We start from the raw sequence: 21,641 nt of genomic DNA, 5'->3' as shown, positions 1-21,641 counted from the left end.
GTTTGTCAGTACTTGTATATTCATTTGTGAATTTCACCTTTCTCCTCATTTAAAATAAACTCTTATAACCTTTCAAAGGATTTTGGGCGAGATATCTTGTTTTTAATTTCTACTTTTTTTGCAACCAACAATTATATAACTCCTCCCCAAGCGGGAGTTGACTGACTCGTGTTCAATGGCTGTTCACACCAAACCTTTATCCTCTCTACCACCTTCCTACTCGTTGAAACATAGTCGAAAAATTAATTTCAGTGTTTCAAGGGTTGGGTATTAGTGAAACTCTTTCCATTTGAACCAGAAACACAAGAAGTAATAAAATTATTAAAATAAGAAACACAAAAATAAAGAAAGACGGCAACAATTTGAATGGAAAAAGTAATAATCACTTCTCCATTATTAATTACCATTAGACATGATGGATTATTCATACAAAAAATACTCGGGGATTGATAAACAAGCATTAAATGAGGCAAGGGCATTACTCTGACAGAAAACAAACATTTAATGCATCTTATATTAATAAATAGTACATTTTTTGATTAAAAAATTCAGAGAGAACATCAATTTCACGCAATCATAAACGATAATGCCATAGAAATATCCTCGGGACAAAAAGGCTGTCAAGAAAAATGTCCAAGGCAAAAGCACAGAACATCAATCTAGTAATAGTATATAAGAGATATATTCTCAGTGAGCATAGACTGGGATTACAGTACTCGAAAAGATAAACTGTTTGTTTTGAATTGAAAATAATTAGTTCTTAACAGGTAAAAATGCCAAAGTAGATTAGATTGTGACAACACAGGGTCGTCCGCCAGATTATATTGTGTGTGTTGGGGGAGGGCTTGGTTTATGGATTTTTTTTGAAAAAAAAAAAAATAGAAAATTAAAATATTTTCAAAACCAATTTGAAAAATTCCATTTTTTGGAAAAAATATCCAAAATTTAACTTTTATGTACAAAATTCAAAATTTAAGTTTAAATTATTTCATTTTTTTGGGTAAAAATTCACTAATCCACAGCTTTTCTCAAAAATTTCAAAAAATCACAAGTATTCACAAAATGTTAATTTTTTGGGAAAAAATTTCAAAAATCCTTAGCTATTGTGACATGATTAACTTTTTTGGAAAAAAATTTAAATTTACAAAAATTGATTTTAAATTAAATTTCAATATTTAAAAAAAAAAAAAAATCAAATATTAAATTTTCGATTTAAAAGGAAACACTTTTTAATTTTTGGGTAAGGCTACAGCTCCTCCAGCCCCCTGTGGACTCTCCTGCTACAAAACAGAAGGGAGATTATAAACTTCAGGGACTCTTTTGAGGTGAATCTATGATCAGGATAAAATCAATGCTAATGTACGAAAAGGATTCATGGATTGTTTAAAATATTTAGTCTTCCCATAGTAAATCCTTTAGCTGATCCAAGATCTATTGATCTGTAATTTTCGTCATGAGTCTCCTTTCGCAGCAGATTGATGATGATTGATCCCCCCTCCCCCATCTCTCAAAAGATTCAAATATCAACAGCTAATATGCTTTCTGTCATGAATCAGGCTACTACTATATTTATTTTATATTGTCACAGACGTGGTGTGGTTATTTTACGAAAAATATTCATTATTTTTGGAATTCGTTTCCGTATGAAATTTACGTGGATTTGGGAAAAAATAGATTAATACGTTAAGGGGTTATATTAGTATTAATTACGTTAAGTAATTTGTTTAGTTTAACCAGCTCATATATTGATTTTAATTTTATAATCGTACAATACAAAGGGAAAATTTATTTGAAATTCAACTGCTGCATCGCTTCTTTACCATAGATAAAAATAAATGATTTAAAGACGCTGGTATTGCAGTATTTCATGTTAACTGTTGCATGGGAAACTTTTCGGTAAACATATATTATATCTATACGTACATGTACAGCAACAAATTTTATAATGTGAGTCAATCAGGCTGTAGAGATAGTACAGTCATGGGCGTGATTTCAATCAGAGACGAGATTTAAGGATCTATTGGAAATACAGTCAGTTGCTTCATGCCTTGCAGTACCAAGTAACATGCTTAATATATTGCCTAAAATAGATTGACATAATATTTTAATTCAGGTAAGCTAATTGCAATATAGCTCTTGAGTTGTTTTTTTGTGGGATTTATGAAAATTGCTTCAATTTCTAATATGCAAAAAACAATTTTTTAGTTTATCTCCATAATTTTAAATTTACATACGCGAAGATAATTAGAAGCGTATTTATTCCGGAAAACCAACATTTTAAAAACCTTTTCATAATCAGCAGTTACTAATTACTTTATCGACTAATCATCAACAATTATTAAAGAAGATATTTTGCTAATTTTTTGCAGCTTTTTGTATCAAGTAAGGGTCCCTCTAAAATATCTTACTAAAAATTTATTAAATGATATACAAAAAAAAAAAAAATCACTGTGTATTAAAATACCAAAGTTCTATTTATTCAACAATGCGGGACATCACCTATTTGAAATGATTTTCAAAACTATGTAATACAAAACTGTCATTATGAAAAAAAAATAAACATTTTTAATTAACAAGCTCGCCTATTGGAAAAAGTAGTTATGATGTTGCACCAAGTATAAACTTGAAAAATATTACATAAGTAAAAATATAAAGCCTAAGTCGGCACCCCCCAGTAAAACTTTGCCACTCTATTTTTTCTACATGGTCTCGTCATATCTTCAGGAACGAATTACCTCGAATTTCAAGGTTTTACTATATATAGTTATGAGCTCACTATAATTTTTGATACAATGATTAAATTGCTGGGTACATGATGTTCAATTATAGATCATATAGCCACATCCAATCCATATTTCCTTTTAAAAAACACCTCAAATATCATTAAGAGTATCTAAAAGGAATTGTACACTGCATGAAAATTTATCTACTTAAGTAACTAAGTACATTCCATTCAACCATTCAAAAAACGCATTTTTCCTCCCCTGGTGTTAATGTATTTTATGTATATAGGTATTCAGGCAACCCCCCTCCCCCTGAGACATGTAGAATAAATGGCTAATAACGAATATTTTTTATATTGTTCCATAAAGTACATCTTAATGCACTATATATAACCTATTTTGTGAACAAAAGATGAAGATGGCCTTAAACAAAAAAAAAATATCATGTACTCAACATATGCTTGATGATTAACTATTACATATAGGTACATTGGTTGATGTGTGTACTACATATCATTATATATATTTAAGTGCATTGATAGCTATGTTTTATTGGGCCCACTAATGGTTACAAAACATCATTCTAATTTGTGACAAAAAAAAAAATCCCCCACATAAAAAGAATCTTCTTGGAGAGAGGCACTTGTTACGGAAGTGTTTTGATAAGTTAACATTAAGATATTATCACTAGTAAACGTAGTAATCTCTATTAATTTTGATTTATTTTTGGAGCCACTTTTAGATAAACAGTTGTATCGCATGGTTATATCAATGTCCATAAAACAATAATTATAATAATAAGTAATGGTATGTTCTAATAATAATAATATTAGGTATTTCACTGTTTTGGCATCAGTTATCTGAAAAATCTAACTTTAATACCGATTCCATTTTATTTAGATTCGAATTTCGTACTATAAGATGTTGAACAAATATTGATCTTATTTTGTTTCGGATCTGGATATTAAAGTTTAAGTACTGGAAATTTACTCGATTATTGACGTCTTAACATCAAAATCGACCCAGATTCGATAAACTGTGGATCTGTTCTAACTTCATTTGAGCTATTCTTAAATATATAAACAAGACTGTATATTGTGGAATTGGTACTGGTTATTGGTAGATAACCAAGTTTCTTTGGTCTGGTCCCTCTACACAAGTAATCACCCCCCTTTTATCATGGTAGAGCTTATAGGTACTAAAAAGGAGAACTTTTGAGGGCAACTAATCTAACTCGATTATTAGAATGATGATTCTAAAAAAAATTCATTTTTCTGATGAATTTTTTTAGAAAATATATTTTTTGATCTGCTTAACAAAACATAATATTTTGTTTAGCATTAGTGTCATTTTACATAGAGCCCTTGTCAACGCAACGCAGAGCAGAAGGGCAACACCAAAATTTAATTTTTAAGAAGGACACTTTGAAAATAACCTTGCTGTTACTTATGACTACGTTGATACAGTTAGCATAAAATATTAGTAGATAACAGTTAATGCTGAAAAAACAGTTTAAGAATCAGCTTTGGAATACGGTATATCCTCTGATATGATTATAATATCGTAATCTATGTTATTATAATATATATAAATAGTCGAGTCAAACTTTTGTCTTTCACTGATAAAGCCGTGAGAATGTTTTATGAAACTACGAACATAAATATATACAAGAAAAGTCTAAAAAGACCTTAACAAAGGGCAAGTCACGATCCATTTACACCAACCCAGTCAATTATGAACCATAAAATATCAGGGCTATAAAGTTTTTTTGTATTATATTCATATTAATGGATGAGGATATATGCATACAAATTATAGTTGGTATGTCAATATGAAAACAAGCTGGAAAAATTTATGGTAAGGGATGAAATAAAGAAGAAGATTATTTATAATATAGAGCATTTAGTCATGTTATGAGACTTTATAAGCTTTGATATTGTCTTTCAATATATATATATATTTTATTGTAATTGGGAATTTTTTGCAATATTTACATACAAAGTTTCTTATCTAATTTTCTGACCTCTTGAAAAGTTGGAGAATAATTTGTATTTGTTTTTTTTTCGAGTAACATCGGATTTTCAAAAAATAATTTAGTAAGTAATTTTATCTTAATGTTTTTGTATACAAAAAAGTAAAATCAAGTCCATATTGCAACTGGGGTAGGCCTTTTAGCATTAAATAATATTTTTTTTTAAATAAAAGGTCACCCATTTAGGCTTTAAATATATATATTTGGTTTAGAAACAAATAAAACTCAAAGGGTTATTCCTTTCCGTGCAAAAACCTGAAAAAAGGGTGGTATTTAATATTTAAATTGTATTTTCTCCGGATATTTAAATACAATTATAAATTACTAAGTTATACAATTCAAAATATATAGGATTGATGCGATAAATTTCATTTTCTCACAAAGTGAACTTAAATATGGTTTTTTTAAAATATATTTGTTGCGTAAACATAAAAACCATCTGGAACAAAAGTTAAACAATGGATAAATTCCTAATTTTTTTTTCTTCATATACCAATATTTTATAGACATATTTATGTCAATTATAAAGTTTGTATTCAAATGTCTAGGATAAGTTCAGATACTCCAGAGTTGTAGTTAGACTTAAAAACTTTTATTTGATTTACAGAACGTATACTAGCCCCGATATGGCATGTCAAATAAAATCTGTCAATTACTCATTATTTCATAGTGATAATCAATTTTGAATACCTCAATTGAAATTTGCAGCGCCTGCAAAGGGTTCACAAAAATAATTTGATGAAATGATAGAAAGTGAGGTTAATTTGTTCAAGAAACCAAATGTAATTCACAATCTGCTTGGAAATAAATCCTTCTAACTTGTTTATGTGTTGACAAGGCACGTGAAGGAAATCCTTTTTTTTCAAATATTCCGTATGTATATAAATGATACATTTTTATATTTCATATATTTTTTCGGTAAACTCTTAATGCAATTATCTTTTTTGTTTGACTTTTATGTCAGAGAAGCCTTTATAAATGGATTAAGTACTTATTAAATTATGTTGAAATAAGGGGGATAATGGTATCATTAAACTGAAAATAAAATACCCCTTCAATGCCAAAAAGGCTTAAATATAAATCATATATCATTTTTATTCAAGGGGCTTTGTTATTGCACCTAAGTTATATGATTATACCATCATGAATAGGTAGGTATCTTATCTTTTTCATCATCATTATCAAACACAAAGGAATTATTATTCATCCATTAATTTGTTAAAAATTATATACAAACGCAGTACATTATATTGATACAAAAGTTAAATTAAACATTACATTAGTACAGTCTGACAAAACACAAAATCAAGCTAGGAGATTTTTGTAAAAAGTCACTCTGGATTACTTTTGTATTCTTTGACTAATTATTTTCCCTTTTTATCAAAAAAATATTCTGATTGAACCTTTGTGTCTGCTATTAATTGTATTTATACTCGCATCAAGCAAAATTAATCATCGTAACAAAGGAATGAGGAAATGGTAGATTTAATTCATATGGACCATATCAGGAAAAAATTAAGTATCTTAAATAAAAATAAAATGGGGACTCGTCAGAGCGTAAACCCCTGTCTATGGGCATTTTTTCTATATTAAACTTTTTATTATATGTAGCATCTTTATCAAGCCTACATAATGACACGAATTCAAGCTCTGTACCAAAATATGTGACAAATTTATTCTAGGTTATGGATTTGAACGTTTTTTGCTACTTTGACATCTAAAAATTTAATAACATCTTGCTATAACCATATGTAATCTTCTTAAGAAGTTAGATGAAAATTGATCAGTAACTTTTGCGGGTATCTTGGGGACCAACAAACGAAAAAACAGAGGAAAAAACATAATATCTCTTCAACTTCATTGACAAATGTAATAAATATTCTAAACTATATTAAAAGTATTTTACCTCATCCCATATGTTTGAATACAAAGCCCATAATTCACTTAAATATGTCTATAAAATATTGGTCTGTATATGTAAAAATCAACTGGGAATTTCTCCTTTTCTTTATGTTTTTTATATTGTTTTTATGTTGAAGCAACAAAATTGTACATTTCATTTTTTTTAACGTTACAAAAAATTATATGAAAAACTTAAGCAATAATCAAATGAGCATCACGTGATTTAAACTTATATGTGGTCCATCAACACCAAAGCTGTATCAAATATATTTTCCCACTTTTTCGAACAAATTATTGGTATGATGCTGGTTCATATTTTACGACTCGAGGTATTGTGTGGAAATATACACTTGTTATACATATATACAATCAAACCTATAATAAGTGGTTTGACAAGGGTAATTGAAAAATAAACTGCTTTGTACACGTGATCTCTTTAATCAAGTTTACTATTTTGTAACCATTCTATATTTGAAAATGGGGTATGGCCACTTAGCATTTTGATACGCTTAAAAAGGTGGACGTCAGACCAGGTTTGACTCTATATATAGATATATGTATATAAATTGGTAAACTATGGAATAGCAGTAACGTATTTATTACGTATGTGGCTAGTTTTGTGTCTGTCCTAATTTGTTCGGTCCAGTCTTAGTAACGGTTATATTGGTCTTTGGGGCAGGTTCTTAAGACTTTCATTCCTAAAGACGATCAGTACTAGAACTGATTAAACAGAGAAGAAGTAATGTTGTGTGACATCATCAAGGATCAAGGAAGTTTTTAGAGCTGATATTCAGGACTGAACTTGAACAGACTAAGAAGGAAGGGGAATGGACTCCAGTTGTAGACATAGAATCCAACTTTTATACTATATACAGTGCACCATTTATAAATGTAAGTGATATAAATAATTTAGATTTAAGAAATATTAATTTACTCGTATAAATGAAATATTACAGTTGTGTGCCTATAACAAGAGCACTGTGTCTGTCTTTTTTTTTTTTTTTTTTGGAATTGGTTTCTTATGTATATCAAGTAATTCATGTGTGTATATGTTAATATTTGAAAAACATATAAACGCTGTTCTGTTAAAATGAATTCGGTTTGTTTTTATTAGTAAATGCTTCTTTAGTCCCTTCTCAGTCCTCCAAATATATTAAATTCTTTTTATCCAACTGTTATTATTAATCTTTCATTCTTGAGGAGGGAACACGCCAAATGAATAGATATCAGTATTATTGTATTGAGTAGTTACGTGTGAGGTTGCGCATGAAAAAGAAGGAGTAACACGAAGGATTTGTTGTGCAGTTATTTTCTGTAGTATGTACGCAAAATTTGTCCATTAGCCGGTACCTATTTACTCTGGGAAATGCCAGATACTACCGCTATTATAAAATATAACATAGAGGGCGCTTTTAAAAGTTTATGTTACGTCCCTACGCTTCAAACTGTCTCACAACCTCCTTGTGGATAGTATATATTTTTTATTTTGAACAAGAAAAATTTAGGGAACACTTTATTATGTAAAATTATTATTCGTCATTTCACTTTTTTTGATTTTTGATCAATACTGTTTTTGTGTTGTCGCTCCCATATGTATACTTATATATATATATAACTTTAATTATAACAATATATATAAGGCAATAAGCAGCAAAACGATTCAAGTGATATACAATATACATATGTTTCTATGTGTACGATAAATCTTATGCCATTTCAGACTCTAAATTAAGCCTCCTAATGACTCAAATAGGCCATAAAAATATATGTATTCCTACAAACTAGGAAAATTGCTTCCATTGATATAAGTATATGAGTGGTTATCAAACGTTTTATGGTTATAAGCTAGGTCGATAGTCATTTTTATTACTACTTTTTTAATATATAGTTGTACCTTGACATACACATTGAATTCGTTCTTAGACTGAGATTTTGATTCAAAAACTTGTAGTTAAGAGCAATCGTGCATTAGCAAACTAAAAAATATAATATCCAGCAGGTGGATTGAGAGTATGTAGCTTCTTGTTGAAACTAGTATTTTAAAAAAATGACCCATGATGAGAAGAATTCATGATAATTATTTTTCCAGAAGGTATTGTCCATTGAACTACGTCGTTCCATATTAGTACTTTTTTGTTTCAATAATTATTCCATTTACACCTCTTAATGAAAATTTATTTCAAAAGTATCAGAAAAAAAAATTGGGTATTAAAATAATGAAAATCAGGTTATTCATTGGTTGGCCAATTGGCAACATTACCTAAATCAGTGATCGTTAATCGTTGTTTTTCTTTATTTCCCATCTTGAATGAATTGAGTAAAAAATGATATGAACTCTTATTTTCCTTTGATTGTGAGATTGTAATACATAATGATTGAGACAAGAAATGTCAGTAATTGGAAGATGGTTCTTTTCGAAAAATTTCATAATTTTAGCAATAAAACTTAACTGACTTTTTCTGCGAATTCCTTTTCTTCATGAATTAGAACCTGTAGAAACATCTAACAACTCCAAACAGTCAGACATCTTTTTAGTTTGCATTTTTTCTAGCCAATAAGACTTTCCATAGGTAAATATGACATCAAAGGGAAATGACAAACAAATTACTCACGCTCTCAATATACTCCTTTTAACTGATAATAAATTGAAGCATTATTCATTTTGAAACAAATATCTTAAAAAAGTGGATTTTGGACGTGTATATCGTATTTTCCACCAAAAAATACATAAAATATAAGTATATATTTTAAAATGACATTAAGTTTTGTAGAGGTTATGTTTTTTTAGTGTTTTGAGACTTTTTATTTCACTAAAAGTTACTGAAACCAATAAAACACATATAGATACCCATAATATTACAAATGTCCAAAAACCTATACTATAATCAAACCCCAACTGATAAAATCCGTAATAAACGCCTATTGCAGTATAATTATTTGTCCAACAACAATAAAAATTCCGTAAAAGTATAATTTCATTCAACTTAACTTTGTAAAGAAACCAATATACCCAAAATTCCTATCACTTTACATGATATATTTTTTTAAACAACACATATTTAAGTACTCTATTAGTAAACATCTTTTTTATAATGGAGTTAGTGAAGTGGGTAAAAAAGATACCTCGAAAATAGAATATATATAATTAGATGATAAACAGTTGAACGACTTTAATAAGTACACCATATAAGTTTTGTACCATTTGTTTAACTATTCTATTCATTTTGCACACATAAATATCAATAAAAATACTATGAATACTCATAAGACATCCATAAAAAAAAACATCCTTGTTCTAAAATAATCTTAAATGGTATTAACAGGATATCCTTTGTTATTCTTAAGGTAAACACCTTAAATTTTTATATTTGATAAAAAAGTCTATGGAATATTCAAACTTTATGGAAATTAGTATCTATCAGTTTTTGTTGAGGCTGTGTGTATTATGTAAAGTAATTGCAAGAACAATATAACTCTGTAGTAACAGTTGTACGTTTCAGTTTTATCATAAAAAATAAAAAGAATCAAATAAATCATAAAGAAAATCAGAAGTAGGATAAAAACTAAACCTGGATTAAAAATTGCAAAATATACTTTTAAAATATAAACAAAGAATTGTATTTTTTTTTCTTTGTTCATATAATCAGTTTAAATGTTTCAAGAGCATACTGAAGAGAAGTTTTGTGTCACTCCTTATTTAAGATTGAAAACTGAAGTTCACTTTAGTTCAATCTCGGTCCCTTCCAGTTACGTCCTGAATATCAGTCCGTAAACATATTAAGTTCGATCCTTCACTCAACTTTATTTCCTCTTTTTTTTAGTCACTTCTAGTAGTGACAATCCGAAGGACCGGTCCTAACACCAGATTGGACCCAATAAATGAGACCTGACATAATACTACTGAATAGTATTGGCAATAAAAGGTAGGTTGAACTGACTAAGAAACATTTTTGTAAATATCCCCCGTTTACTAACGGAGGCTTAAATAGGTTTATAGAAACTCTTAAATTGTGTGATTTGAATAAAGTGTTGAAAAACATCTGCGTTATATTACAAATTCTATGAAACAACTCTATTTATCTACCAAAATATATTATCAATCTCCCTTTAGTCTCTCGAAACATTTATAAGAAAATAATATACATACGTTAGCCCTACAAATAGCAACGGAAGGGTAAATACTCTAATTGGGTCAAGTTTATGCCTTAATAAAATTGTCAGCTGAGCGATAAATATCTTACCTTGTGCTAAGACTATTTTGTCAAAAGTTATAATCACTGCAGTTAAACACCCTTAATTCTTCACTTCCTGAAAACCAACTGTGTATAAAAGAGAGGGAGAAAAAGCCATTTGAAATGTCGTTCTTGAAAGAAAAAGCCGGGTGGTGTATATTCTTCTAGTAATATCAATATATGTATTAATAACAATAATCGTCAGACGAACAAGATCATTGAGTAGAGAGAGAGAAAAAAGTTGAGAGCGCTGTGTTTGCAATCAAGTTTCTTCAAAATAACATTTTGTCTGAAAGAAGGAAAAGAAGGATCCTTCCCTTTGGAGTAGTTAAAAAGAAAGAAATCCCTTTTTGAGGGGCTAGACCATGAACCCCTGTTATTACATACCCTTCTTCCCTTCCTTCCTTTCCGCATTACTGTTGTGTACATTAAAAACTACCACCCTCTTGGAGATGTTATTCCTTTCCTTATAGAACGAGTACGGAGTACAGCTCTGATAAGGAAAATGGGGGGAGACAACAACAAAAAGAAGAAAACCCTCAGAGTTGAATATATGCAAACATTGTAAATCCTTTGAAAAATATACACATAATTCATCTCGAGTCCTAAAGAAAGCTTCTCATCAGAGATGAGAAAAAGTTCTTAAACGGGAAGTCCAACTCCTGGAATATTTCATTTAGCCCAATTGAAGTCCTTTAAATATTTCTATTGAGTCCATTTAAAATCCTTGGGTTTATTAAGAGATCATTTCAACTCCATAATTACAGGGTATAACAAATAAATCCAGACAAAGATGAATAACGAGAGAACAAGGTACTATTATTTAACACAATAACCATAGAAATAACATTATATTCAATTTGGCTAAGGTCAATTACCCTACAAAGGGCATGCGTTGCTATCTAACTCCTATTAGAGGTACAAGTCTGAAGGGTTTACCTCGGAGGAGCTGGAGGATAGGTCTCTACGTCTAAGAAATCTGAGACATTAGTTTAAAGCCTACTTTGTCGCCGTGCACGAGTGCAGAGTCTTGTTGGAACAAATGCGGGCGCCCAGTTACAACATTGTTCATCCACGTGACGAGAGTGTTCTTGAGGTGGTCGAGGTTAACTTGACTCTCATACCCTCGTTATTCATCTTGCTGATATCAAACTTTATTCAGATATATCTGTTAAATCTTGTAGGTTCCATAATAGAATAAGGTCGTGCAGTAAAATAACCCAAGTCCATTAATGATAAAATTATTTGATTTGAAATATAAGGATATCCTACTCACATAGAGGGCGCATTGAAAATTCATCACGCATTGTGCTATTTTTTTATTATTGTTACAAAAAAAGCTACAGATAATGCAGATATTATTTATTATTTAGTTTGTGCGTAAGATTCGAAGTAAAGTACGAATCAAGCACAAGGAGTAATAGCTGGAGCTATACAACAAAATTTTTTAGGTCACCAGCTAGCGTGTGTACATTCCTTATCTTGTTAGTACACTTATCCCCACGCTAGATGCAACTTTTAGGTTAGCAGTACAGATAGTGTTACCTTAAATTCATGAACGTTACATAGTATAGAGTAATATTTAATTATACTCGACCCCCTAGCGTACAAAAAGTCATCTTGTAGCCCATTATAAGCCGACAAATATTGAAAATGCAATCTCTGGTTCTAGCTTTGGCCCTAGCCGAGTCAAAAGTGATATTTCAATGAGACTTAAATACAATTGGAGACTAAGTTCCTAGTTCTGTTAGTAAGTTCCCTTTATTTGGTCGCATACCTTAAAAAACCGTGATGCCATGGGATCAAATTCCAACTACAAGCCACATAGATAGTTAAAAAATTGGTAAGCCCTCAACCAATTGGTTTATTTTTCAAATACATATCAATTTCTTGGTTTAAAAAAATGTATATACACATTGATGAATCTTTTTTTTGTAAAATACCCACACCTGACATGGTATTAAAAAAAATGGTATTCTTGTTTCCTGAGAGACAGTATATTCGCTGGTGATAAATAGATTTTTGGTAAGGGGTAGTAATCATTCATTCGCTACAAGAGGTCATCATGACAAGTTGGAAGACTTTGCACTTGGATTAGTGAATAGATCGATCGTTTTGGAAGGCTATATCTTTAAAACAATACGTAAGTCCCTTACGTTCAACCATATCGAGTCATGATGGAGTCTCTGAAGTTTACTCTTAGGATTCCTACTATTCTCAGCCAAATATATATTGTCAACTGGACTTATTGATAGCTCATTATTTTCAAATTAATCAATATCAAATGATAACCAATTGATTTAGAAAATGAGTTTGGTTGTGGCACTCGAATCCACGACTAAACTCACGTATATTGCTTAATAATTCCTTTTAATACAAGATATTGCGCCTGTCGTAAAAAAAAGTAAAAGTTAAAAAGGAGATATCTCGTGTAAAATCCATTAAGGGGTTTAAGAATATAAATTCATTATTAAAACGAAAGAAGCTCTTAGTTTTTGTTGTTTACGCGCTTTAGAATAAAAACACATCCATTTTGTCTAGAATAGATTAAGCTCGCAATCTGAGGTATTATTGCTATATATATATATATTTGCAAAGGATGGAAATCTTAAAACAGAAAAGAGAAATGTAAAGAAAACAAGAAAATTCTTTTGGATTAAGGATATCTCTGCTCCCTTTTTCAATATGTATTATACGTGTACAAGTAAATGAAGGTATACCGACCATAAACAATACAACCTATTTATAGATTATTCTATAGTGTGAGAGGTAAAATAGTGGACTTTTTGATGACAAACAATTAGGGTAAACTTTTGTAACAATGGATAGGAATTCAACATTGAGGCTTTATCAAGGACTTACTTATTGATATATCTTTCTATTTTTCAAAATGATTTCTTTGAGCTGCTAACATAGTCTCAAACTTGGACTTAAAGGTTTTGCAGCACTTTTTGATGAAGGCAGCAGACATGACTAAGTAATGCTGCTCGACAGAGGCCTTGAGGTAATCTAAATTTCGGTGAGGGGTAGCACAGGCTTTTTCTCCACTACACTCTAAAATGCAAAGTTGAGAGGGAAGAGTCTGATGAGGATGGTTACTAAACTGAAGTATATCCTTTAATCAAGCAAACCATTTCTTGTTTCGCTTGACCTGATTGGCTTTGGTTGCTATTGAAAGCCGACTATAATTTCGTCGTACATATATGATGTATGACTCCCTTCTCCTTCACATAACTCATCACAGTCCAAACAATTATATTAGAAGCCTAGGGATGCTGCCTCATTAACTTAACCGAATTTTTGTGATGGCAGTGTCCACGTCCTCCATGGTCTCTACTTTTCAGTGTCTACTGCTACCAGGAGAACTCTCAAGTCTCTTACCTAAAGTCACCATGCTTTTAATCTTGTAAACAAAACTCCGGGAGCACCCTACGGCCTTCATGATATCCTAGACTCTCACTTGGGTACTGAGTTCATCAGACAACCTTTTTCTTTTCGTATCCCTACTGACAACCAATGATTTTTATAAGGTTTTTTTTTATTGTTTATTAAACAAAATAGTCCTTACTTTCAATAACGCAGCTTAGTATCTTAAAATATTCTACCTAAAGTAATCCAGATTTATTTAAAGTCAAGTCCACGTTTTTCCCTTGGACAATGAAGTTGTTCTTTTTATCCGATACTGTATATAATATTGCTTCGTAATATTATATAAAAGTATATCTATACATTTGAATTTCTATATGATAGCCAAAATTTATTCATAGAAATAATAAAATGGCCAATATAAATGTTTACACGGCAAGGGATTAGTAAGAAATTGTATTCCTGTCCTTTTGGAAACGGATTAAAAGTATAGAACAACTTATTACTTCGTTTATTTATCAAAAGGAACAAATTATGAAACAGCTATGACGTATGAAGTGAGATGATTGAATTGACAGCTGACAGCTGTTAGCGAGGTAATGTCGCGGGATATAAAATTCATGGAGTACTTACGCTGAGCAATACCAAGGGAATGTTTTTGAAGCCGAAAGTTAGTTCACCAAATCAATCGAAAATAAAGTTCCATGAATCACTCTAGATCTTTGTAATCATCCTATTCTTCTATAGAAACTGTTCTATAAAGAAAAATATAATCAAATGGGAAGTACAGTGAGGATCGAATTGAATTTTTTTTTGAAGCGCCATCTATGTTAATTACATATCTATTTATTACTACTAAAATTTGAATGTTTGAATCAAGTACAACGCTGTTAATTTTTATTTCAAATCATTACTCTTTATTTTTTATCTCTATTCAATCTTCTCATTAAAAAATCAAAAAATCGAAAAGAAAACATAAGCAAGACTTAGAAAGAAAGTCAATTAATTTCAATAATCCTCTATCAACAATTGCATTTTTACATAAATAAACTATACTAATCATTTAGGCATTTCATCATCATGAGCGAGCAACAAGCAAAACGGCAGTACATCTCAGATCTCATAGATACTTGAGTTGATGTGATGAAGATTACGTACATGATTGAGTGCTCTAGGAACATGTATTTCAGTTAGCCAAGATGAAAAAAAATAAATAGAAAAGGATGTCGGGAAGTGGAGGGCATAATTTAAAGAGGGATACGAAGTTCTTCTTAAGTTTGGAGAATAATATAAAGTAGGATCCCACTTCGCCGATGAATTGCATCGCCGACGACTTCTCTGTGGCACCTAAGACCTTCAGGAGGTCTTTAAAGTACAACTCGTGATTACTTTATTTCAAAAGGATTCCACATTATCTTATGACAGAGGGGATGAAAGCCATAAGGCTCGACAGCTCCAAGAAAATCCTCACATGGATCAATGCAAATGAGTCAATTGTATAAATATTATCGGACAAGAAGATTTTCACAGTTGATCACTTCCACTACCACTGGAACTACCACTTCTTGTGGAAACAAATGAAGAGGTCCAAGGGTTTTACCACATCAAATATACGGCCCAAACAATGTCCTTGGGGTTGTGTCCTCTGGTGGAAAGAAGATGCCTCTGTTCTTTTTCAAGGGTGGACAGAAAATTGGCAATGATGCCTATTTAAGGTGCTTAAGTACGCCATCTTGCCATGGCTGAAGACTCAGCTACTTGGAGTGTAAGTACGTGTGAAATCAGGATGGCACTCCTCTCGCACGTCCACCAAGTGTCACAAGTTCTGCGCAGATAACATGGATCGATTCTGGCCCACTTCCTCACCATATTTGAACCAACTGGACTTTTCTATATGGGGCACTTTGGAGAAGGACACCAACAGGACCAAACACCCAAATGGGGACTCGCTGAAGTCCTCCATAGTGGCTGCATGGGATAACTTGTGTGAAAATGTTTTGCAAAAACGTTGTCTACCCCTTTTCCAATTTTCTTTTCTGAAAAGTTTCTGACCCGTTTGTGAATACGGGACACTCGTAAATAAAAGCTAGTCATATCTATCGAGCATCTGTTGGCAGTTACCCTTTAAAGTTTCATCCATTTTGGACTTATAATTTTTATGTAACTGTCGTTTTAGTGAGTTGATGTAAGTGTTTTTGTGAAAATGGAAAAAAATCAAGTTTAGAATATTTTTTAAAGTGTAACCTTAGAATAAATTCAAACAATTGCAGACATATAAAGGTTAATTGTTTTAAAATTTGAGGCGTCTAACTTCATACATTTCAGAGTAATGGAGTCAAAGAAAGAGATTATCTTGTTAACAATTAATTTCCAGAAAAAAACACCGCGTACTATTTGGACGAGTTACAGAGATGGGACCATTTCTGGGAGAAGTGATTAGAGTTGCAAGCAGACTATGTTGAAAAATAAAAATTCAGAAAAAATGTGTTGTATATTTGTTAGGTAGGAAATTTTTCAGACCACTCTCGTATTTGGTCACTCATATTTTAAGACAATAAGGAATGTTATATATTTGTGTAAATGCCCAATAAATAAAATATTTATCAAGCTTTCCTTTTCTTCATTTGCCTCATGTCTAACAACTATGGGGAAAAGGATAGTTCTCCAAAAGTTATTATATAAACCTATATTATTATTAGGATAATATTCAAACTTTTTTTATCTGATATTATTGATATGGGATGAAAAAAAAATGAAGTAAAATACGTGTATAATATTATTTGAATATCAATTAGATGCTGATTATATAAGGGTAAAAAAAAAAAAATAACAGGGCTACCAAAAAAATATCAAAAAAAAAAAAATGGATAAACCAAATTACCAACGAAAAATGAATAAAAAGAGGATTTTTTTATTGTCTTAAATCAAAAATAAGATGCCAACATACAATTTATTTTATAAAGGTTTTATTCTAAATAAATTAAGGGACATATAACCTATAGCTTTTAGGTTAAAAGTTACACAATAAATGAAAAAATATACAAAATTGGTATATTTTGCATTCCTTTTGTATATCAATAGTAAGGCTGTATTTTTCCTTCATATGAGACTTGAAATTGGTCCCATCCAACGTCCCATCTCATCCAGTCCAAGATCGCTATTGCTTAGATTTTCCTCCCAAATCTTGGGTTCCTTGGTTTTAGTTTAGAAAATGCATATAATCTTTCATTTTTCGTACATTAAAAGCTAATAAAGAACAGTGCCTGTAGTATATCTTGCAAAGGGTAAACAAGCTTAATATTGAACTTAGGTCAGGGCATTTTAGGCTACATGTTTTGTTTATAATGAATTCATGGTAGTACAAAAAAATGTTGAGTTTCTTACTTAAAAATCAAATATTTTAGTCAGCAAAACGGTCAGAAATTGATCAGAATAATCAAATCAACCATAAAAGTATTAATGAAGTTTTTATTAGAGCAAATGTGATAAATAACCCGTGAGATGAATTACTGATAGAAAATTTAAACATGATTGCTTAAAGTGATTTGTAGATTAATATAACTAAATATGAAAGATATTTAATTTTGATAAAATGTTATGATTGCAAAGCTATTGTTACTTAATTCTAAAGTCCCCCTAAACCCAAGTATTTCAACTCAATTTAAGATTCAATTTCTTTTTACTTACTGTGAAAAATACAGAAAACAGATAATCAATAAAGGTTTTAACCTTTATCTGCAAACGACCCATTGCAAATATCTACAGAAAATAATTGAATATAAATAAGACCATAAATCATTATATTAATATTCTTGCAGCCTTGGTTTTTTTTTAAACTTGGGTTTTAAATAGCTACGCCTGGGGTTTTGTTGAAAAGTTCATTGCCAGAATTGATCCATCCCCTTCCTGTAAAACTTGTCCAAAAAATTAAAACACTCTCTATAAGCCATTATTTTAAATAATATTATTTATTCTAACGTCTCTCAGTTTAAAATTTGCATTAATTTATTAAAACTTGATGCATATTTCATGCGCCCTGTATTTTTTCTTGAATAAATTGGTAAAGATTGAGTTATGATGATTTTACTGTACTATGATGACGTCTTTCAGGAAAAGTGATTTCTATGGGAAGTCTTTTTAGTTGGATTCGGAAACATCCTTTAGATTTAGTTCGGAACCGAACGTGATGTTCAAATTTTGGAATTATAAAATTGATTTAGTTGTGGTTTAAGACAAATTTTAAATAATTTCAAGTATCTACAGGGATTGGAGGTAATACGAGAACTTTTAATTTATATTAATTTTCTCATTAGTATTCGAAAGTTTAGTCACTATTTTTTTGACATTCTGGTTCATCTATCATTTCTGCATAAACATATTATAATAAACATTTCGTAATCTCCTCATTATGAGTGAGTAAAAAACCAAGAGGCAGTGGATCTCACAACTCCTAGATGCACAAGTTGAGGTAGCGAGGATTATGGACATTGTGAAGTGCTCCAGGAGCCTGATTTTCAAGGTGGCTAAGATGAAGAAAGATGGGAATACCTCTCCAGGAAAGTCAGACGTGGAAGGCACAATAAATGGGGGGATCCAGAGTCCCTGGCCGCTTGGAGAATAAAATCAGGGAGGACCACACCAAATCGATGAATCCCCTCGCAAAGGACTTCTCTGTGGCTGCTAAGACCACAAGGAGGGCCATGAAGGGCAACTTGGGACTGTCTTCATACACAAGAACCTCACGTCGCCTTCTGACATAGGTCATGAAGGCCAGATAGCTCGAGAGCTAAATATATAGGCAACCAATCTCACCAGATTTGAGACCACTGGACTTTGCTGTGTCGTACACCTTGGAGAGGGAAACCAACAAAACTCTTCATCCAAATGTGGACACACTGAAAGTCGCTGTAGTGGCTGTGTTGGAAAATTTGTCTGATGAGTTTTTCTTCAACTCCTTCAAGGGCATATGATGACGCGTAAAGGGTATGATTGATAAGGTGAGCATACTGAGCAACCAAGTATACTAACAATAATTTTTTTGTTATCATTTAAGTCTTTCAATAGTAACCTCTAGAGTCCACGTTTTTGCACCCCAACCTTCAAAATGTATTGAACAATGGTTTAATTTGACCTACGGAAGTATTTTTCCAATTATGAAACGTGTATCATCTTTATTTTATTTTTATTGTCTTTTGTTAAAAGCTATTTTCATGGCATCACTGAACTATTTAGCATATCATTTTCATTTTTACTTCTACAAAGTAAGTTTATTATAATGATAATTAGCTAAAACTTTAATTATGCAGCTATACTGCTATAAACAAACAATGATCAGATTATTTTTCCCCACTTTGTTTCTGAAGAAATTCAATTTCAAGGACCATAGATTAAAATATGTCTATTTCGGTCAGTTTAAAAAAATATTTAGCTAATAATATATCGAGAAACTTGAAGTAAGTTTTTAATAAAATAGTTAACCATAGATGAACCGTAGTAAATGAAAAGAGAAAAAAAACCCAAGGATTACCCCCCAATAAGTGAAACAAAAAACCATACATAGAACACTAAATAATAATATCATATTCGAAATCTTAATTTCCATGTTGAATGTAGACCGGATATTAAAAGGATATAACCATAAAAATCTCGGCTGTTTTTTTTTCTGGTTAAATGATTCTTTAACCCAACATGAAAATTTATTTATGTAAACCTTGTCAAGGAAAGTATATAAAAATCTAGCTGCTTTTTGTCAATAAAATTCAAATTTTCGTTTGCTTAAATCAAGACTTTGGGGGATCGACACACACAAAAAAATGTATAATACCAAATTTCAGAAAATTATGATTCAATGAACTTTTTTGACCTTAACATCAAAATCAAGCTGAAAGAAATTGAGATAATTCATGTTACTAATCCTTTTATGATGGTTTTGGAGTCTTATCAGTTCATTTCATGACTTGGTAGACACGTGTAACCTTGTATTTTTATTAATCTTGGTTTACGGCTCTGTTGAGTTGTAATACCAACGAGTCACTTAAATATTTCGAGTTTGAGTAAAACTTTTGAGAAAATTGTGGTCTTGAGTAAAATCAAGATTTACTCAATTCCAACTAATACTCCAGCCCATCACTAATCCAAAGTAATCTCCTTTTTATTTATCTGTCCAATAGGTATTTAAAAGTTAGATGAGTGAGACCCTCAATATTTAGATACCTTATATTGTGGGTGTTGTTTTTCCGTTCTCAAATAGAAAAAGGAAAATCATAAACTATCTAAATTTACGTAAAAACAATCTAAAATTTGGCAAATGCTATTCCCAAATATTTAATAAAAAATATTTTTTTTTGTCATACAACACAGCATTTATTCGTTTTCCCCCCTCATATAGTTAAAGTATGTATGTACAAAAAAATCAAAGTTAAAAAAAAGTTAAAACTTTGCTTTTGGCTGCATATTTTTACAAACAAAAAATAAATAAACAGTTAGAAGTCGAATTTTAAGAGTTAAAAAGTTTGTTTACTCACCAAAAAAAAAAAAAAAAAAATGGAACAAAAAAGCCAACTTTTTGTTTGGTGTGTGTGGTAGAGTAGAATTTTTTTTTTAATATTATGTTATATGTCATATGACGTTACAACTACATATATATATAGAGCTGTACAAAATATGATATACAACGAGTGCAAACATTTTTCTAGTTGTAACCTTAACTGTGTTTTTCGTTTTCCAAAGATATTACCAACGGTATCAAATGTAATACTTGCCGCTGTGTTAACAAAAGAAATAAAAAAATGACGTGGTAAAACTGATCATTTGAAGAATGTTTCGGAGGAGAACAGCTTAGCTCTCATAACCTTTTATTCTTATGGTTGTTCTAGAGTAGTTATTATTATTATTTAATTCTTAAAGAGAAAACATTTAAGTATAAAGTCATCTCTAGTGCGTGCATTAAAAAAAGACGGAAAGTAACACTGATGATTTTTTGATGACTTAATTATCTAAGTCCATGTTGAACTAGGAATAAAATTGTACATCGACATTTGTGTAATTCCTGCCTATATTTAAGTATTTACAAAAAAAAATTCTATATTATTCTTTTAAAACTGTTTTACCTATTAGATAATGGTTTAAAAAGACATTCAGATAAAATCATGTCTGCAGCTTTAATATTAAGGAAGTTGTGACTAATTTATGAAAGGAATATAACATGCATAAATATTTGTGATCTAATAAGATATTTCAATAAAACACCACAACTTTCTTAAACATAAATAAAATTGCATGAAATTTTCAAGAATTACAGAGTACATTATTGTGCAAAAGATTTAACTTTTTATTACCTGCAATGGAAATTTTTTTTATACAAATAAGACAAATTACTTTCAAATT

General features: G+C 30.6%; 1 protein-coding gene across 3 annotated transcripts in view; it reads right to left on the bottom strand.

The window, feature by feature from the left end:
* The window catches only part of LOC121122282 (protein unzipped), a 301,683-nt gene that overhangs the window by 76,294 nt on the left and 203,748 nt on the right, over window positions 1-21,641 (bottom strand). Inside the window, exon 1 of one of the 3 annotated variants that reach the window (XM_040717286.2) lies at window positions 10,899-11,043. The exons of the other annotated variants lie outside the window; for them this stretch is intronic. The gene's annotated coding sequence lies outside the window, so the exon portion shown is untranslated. Of the gene's footprint in view, window positions 1-10,898; window positions 11,044-21,641 lie in introns of those variants that run through there. 3 annotated transcript variants of the gene reach the window in all.

Source organism: Lepeophtheirus salmonis, chromosome 1, assembly GCF_016086655.4.
Source record: "Lepeophtheirus salmonis chromosome 1, UVic_Lsal_1.4, whole genome shotgun sequence".
Taxonomy (NCBI): Eukaryota; Metazoa; Arthropoda; class Copepoda; order Siphonostomatoida; family Caligidae; genus Lepeophtheirus; species Lepeophtheirus salmonis.
The sequence above is the reverse complement of the archived record's forward strand: the minus strand, read 5'-3'. Positions and strand labels throughout refer to the sequence as shown.